This window comes from Cuculus canorus, chromosome 3 (genome assembly GCF_017976375.1).
Source record: "Cuculus canorus isolate bCucCan1 chromosome 3, bCucCan1.pri, whole genome shotgun sequence".
NCBI lineage: Eukaryota > Metazoa > Chordata > Aves > Cuculiformes > Cuculidae > Cuculus > Cuculus canorus.
The window spans coordinates 61,136,943-61,141,920 of NC_071403.1; the positions used below are offsets into that span (position 1 = coordinate 61,136,943).

The window sequence follows — 4,978 nt, forward strand, 5'->3', positions numbered from 1 at the left end:
CCGCATTAAGGGTGTTGATGTAGATGCAGAATAAAGATATTCTCACCTTGAATTCCTCCAAAGCAATTCTTTCATGTGGTTGCCTCAGCAGAATTAAATCTTTACGAAATAGCCAGCACACCCACCCTGACATAAGCCAAGTGCTAACTGTTCGTGTTTAGAAACAAACTTTCCCCATGGGTACATTATTCATAGCCGGTCACTTGCCAGTTTTCCCCTTGAGCGTGTAAACTAAACATTAGGAGTCAAGGCAATGCACAGTTGGGTCTCTTTTTTTCATTTGTTGCAACAAACCTGTAGGTTCTCCCTGTCCTTCTCCCTCCCACGCTCTCATTTACAAGCTAACAGAATAGATGGTGCATTCCCGAAATCTTCCCAATGATCCACTCAAAGGCTGCACCATGGCACATTAGCATTTGAGAGGATCCTGCCACTTCCAAGAGAAATGTCAATTTCAACGGGCTGAAAAATGTTTGCAGCTTTCAAACATTGTTCCAGGAAAAGAGGAAATCATCCTTCCGATCCATACTGCTGAAAGACTATGGGCATCTCTGTTGCCTGAGAGACATAACAGGTTGTTGTTATAACAACTGGAGACCACCTGACCTCCCACTTCCTTTCGTCAACCAGCTGCAAAACTCCTTGGTCATGTAACACCCTTAAATTGAACATCTGATCCCAGTTTATGCAATTCCCCTCTGACTGTTTTGTAAGCTTTTTGTCACTTCACTCCACTCAATTGTTTGGTGAAAGCATTCACATGTTGGCTAGCGTGAACGTTTCAGTATGACAGATAGCCCTATGGGTAAGCCCTCCATCTCCAAGGCAACCTCACAACCGTGCTCAGAGAGTACGTCATGTCACAAGATAAAACAAAAACCAAAAGGATATGCAGAGGTGATTCCAGCTCTGACTATCCACAGTGCTCTTGCTTTAGCAGAGACTTTAGGAGACATTCCCAGGCCAATTATTTAAACGGGACAGCACTGCAAAGACAGCATTTGCCTGTAAATCAATTCAAGCCACATGGGTCTACGAAGAATACGCTGTGAGCTCTGCCAGTAAACCCAGGGATCTTAAATAATTCCAAAGAGCTACACTGAAATGATTGAGGGCATAAAGATACAGTGATTTCATATGTCTGCCAAATCCCTTGGGTCCTGCTTCTGTACAGCTCCATTACTTGAAGCTGCAGGTGTTGAAGCAAATTCACTACTGTCGTCCTTGAGCTGGAGCTGCCACCACTCTTATGTCTGCCCTTCACAGTGTTCAGCTGAGTCAACACTAGGCTCTGGCTTTTCCAGAGAAGGAAAGAGACATTCTCCATTCCCTTGAGCATCATTTCAAGGTGGTCTCTGCTGACAATACTGCAGCAGAGCAAAAGCCTAATTGAAAAATATTGTGTAGGTGTGTTGCTGCTAAAGTAGGTCATTGCCCAAAGCGGCAGACTTCAGGGATAAAATAAACGAAGAAGTTCCTACCACCTACAGTGGTTGTTGTCAGTTAGTTTGCCCACTCAGAAAGGCATAGATGATATCGGGCCCACCTACTCATGCTCTGCCCTCACAACTGTGAGTCTTAGAAGACACTTTTTTTCCTGTATGAGAGCTGAGTTACTGACTTTGTCTAAGGATCTGGAGCACAGGCATATGCAACCCGTATGGGTTGCAACATCTTAGTGTGACATTAAGTTTCTGAGAAAACACAGTTGGTTTGTTCTTAGTTTATTTGTTGGGTTTGGTTTTTTTTTTAATTACCCTAAATGCTTGCACCTCCTTTCTGCTGCATAAAGAAAGGCATAAAGAAAGGCATAAAGAAAGGCATAAAGAAAACACAACTGGAAGGGGAGGCAGAAAGGTATAGTTATCAGCAAAAAGAAAGGGAAAGATAGGGCAAATAACCTGTTGCCAAAGAAGTTTAACACTGCCACAGTTAAATGGAAAAAAAAAACCCACCAACCCAGCTCTTATCCACGACCAATATCTCAGGGATGTCAAGCAAGGTGTTGAGTATCTCTGGGCAAGTGCAAAGGGTCACTGAGTCCAACAGCAATCAGTGGAAGACCAAACCTCCATTGCACGCAAATGGCTGAGAATTCTCCACTGTAGGGAAACATTCAAATGCCAGTGCTCTTTCCATTATCCTGCAACATCAACATAATGAAAACCACTCTGCTTTTTACCCAAAAGAGAACAGAGAAATAGCACTCTGCTGAGAACAGAGAAATAGCACAGTTAAAAAAAATATATACGTATAGGTTTCCAAAAGCAGCTTTGTACACTTTCTAAAATAAAATGCTGTGCTTAAATGTGTGCAGTGGTAACACCAACACAAATAATTTCATGTTATGATTTTACTACATAGAAAGCAGAGAGTTCCTGTGTAGCTGGTGGGACAGCAAGCAAGCTGTTGCACAACTCAGTGGTCAGATCAGGCCTGAGGAAGTTCTGCCGGGATCCTCTTTGTATTCTGTTTTTCAAATGTGAGTAACATCTGTTTTCTTAAATTAGGAAATTGGAGAGTGGTTTTGTGCTATGTTTCTGAATAATTTTCTGCATGACAGAGTCATGTGCTCTAGATATTTGGAAATACCAGGTTTTAGCAACTCCTCCTTGGCTGCCTGGAGAATATTTAAAGCTCATTGTTAGAGCTTTACTTCTCTAATATGTGACTTGGCGATTTATTGTCCTCGTGAATCTGTCGACAGATTCACCTGGTATTCAACTTTGCTAATAGCTGTATTTCTTTATTTATTAAACACAAAGGCCTGAGCCTGGGCTGGTGTCTTTGCTCTGGGAGAACTCCAAAAAGCTGGGCTCTGCATACACTGGACTCTGAAGCATTTGCATCTCTATAGTTTCTAGCAAGGTGCAAGTTCCACCCAATTTTTTTTCCCTGCTCAGGATGTTTATAATCACTCCTAGGGGCTCTCTCCCTCTATCAGATTGACCAGTTGACCAACAGATTAAAAAATTATTAAGGGTGGGGAGGAAGGACAGACACACATGCACACCCACACACAAAGGCTGTGAGCACTCCACCTTTGTGCTCATACGGGCTTTGTTTCCTTGAAAATCCAGCTACTAAAATAGACAGCAGCTGTGACAATAAATGAAATCTGGCAGCAAGACTGAAGATTTGCAAGCCTTTTGGTTTTGGGATTTGCAAAACCTATTACTTTTTTAAAACATGTTAGAGGAACACATCAGGATTCACGAGTATGAAAGAAAAGCAAGGCAAGCAGGCCTTTTTTTGTAGCTCATCACCATATGAACCGAAGTATCACCAAGTGCTCTCAGTGCAGGGAGCTATTAACAGCGTGCAGGGAGATGTTTACAGTGTGCATCCATCTCCCTTGTACTCAATCATGTGATGTCTCCTATGAACACTCACAGTAAATCCCTAGGAGATGAAATACTATTTTTACCAGGCATGACAAAACACAGGATGCAAGTAACCTGGGTTCAGGCACTAGAGATCCCAAGCCACGTCAATTTAGCGATCCACAGTGCCCTCATGCCCTTCTCTGCTTGCTTGCAGGCTGGGAATCTCTGTTCTGCTGCAGTGCCCACTGCCTCCCTTGTGGCAGTGCTATGTCTGCTGTTTCTCGGATTTCCTTTCCAGATATCAGGTGGCTTCACTATCAGATCTTTCTAGTGCGCAGTTCACGTCTCCAGTTTCCAGGTCCTGTCTCACTGCTAGTGAGCATCCCCTCAGGACACCTCTTCTCTGGGTATCAGGGTGGGGCTCCCCCTCGGCACCACGAGGAGTAACATGGCCCTTGCTCCTGGCTGCTGGAAGCTGCTAACAGGCTCTGGTTCCCCTCACATGGAAGGAAACCACCACGGCCCTGATACACCAGGGAAGAAAGGGGCAGGAAGGAGAAAGAGAGGAGGGAAGAGGGCCTGAGGGGAAAGGGAGAGGGCTGAGACGAAGGCAATGGTACAGCCACTTTCTGCTGGTCCAGGCTGTGGAGAGTAGATGGGACCAATGCTGCCATCCCCATCAAGTGGGTTGAGTTGGATTGGTTTGTTTTGGGTTGGATTTGCTTGGATTTTCACAAGATTTTGCACAAAACCAGATCTAAACCCAGTAAATTTAGTTGAAGATTCTCATTAGAGAAGCCCTAACAAGGCAAAATTAAGCTTCAGAAATGATAAGCTGTGACAGAAGAAGAAAGGAGATGTGATACATGGATTAATTCTTAGTGTAAATTTTTCCCTGCCCCCTCCCCCTTTTTTTAAGCAGCCAATGAAGGTGAAGAAGTAAGAGCTGGATGGCTGTGACAGATAGTCCCTTGGATTGGATTTGATTGGATTTGATTGGATAGGGTTGGGTTGGGTTAGATTAGATTGGATTCAATTCGATTGGGTTGGGTTAGATTGGGTTCCATTGGGTTGAATCTGTGTGGGTTGGATTGAGTTGGAATGGGTTGGATTGGATTGGGTTGGATTGGATTGCATTGCACTGAGTTGGATTGGATTGGGTTGGGTTACATTGGTTCAGTTTGGGTTGGATTGGGTTAGTAGATTGGGTTGGAGTACATTGGATTGGATTGCACTGGGTTGGATTGAATTGAGTTGTACTGGATTGCACTGAGTTGGGTTGTATTGGATTGGGTTGGTTTGGGTTGGATTGGATTACACTGGGTTGAGTTGGATTGGATTGGATTACATTGGGTTGGGTTAGGTTGGATTGGATTACACGGGGTTGGGTTGGATTGTGTTGCGTTGGATTGGGTTGGATTGTGTTGCGTTGGATTGGGTTGGATTGCACTGGGTTGCGTTGGATTGGGTTGAGTTCGTCAGGGCGGCAGCGGACGGGCAACACCAGAGCCTCCTCACCTGTCGCGACTCAACCGCACACCGGCGGGCTGACCGCGGCACCCCCGCCCCAGGACTACAAGTCCCGTCGTGCCGCGGGCGGGGAGGCCCCACGAGGGCGTCGAGTGTAGCTGTCCCCGGATACGCCTGCTCAG

The 4,978-nt window shown here is 45.1% G+C and overlaps 1 long non-coding RNA gene across 1 annotated transcript in view; it reads left to right on the plus strand.

Annotated features, from left to right (window-relative positions):
• Window positions 1-3,909, plus strand: part of LOC128851657 (uncharacterized) — a 29,645-nt gene extending 25,736 nt beyond the window's left edge. The window contains exon 3 of the long non-coding RNA XR_008449049.1: window positions 2,365-3,909. This is a non-coding gene — a long non-coding RNA (uncharacterized LOC128851657). The remainder of the gene's footprint in view (window positions 1-2,364) is intronic.
• The last annotated feature ends 1,069 nt before the right edge of the window (window positions 3,910-4,978 follow it).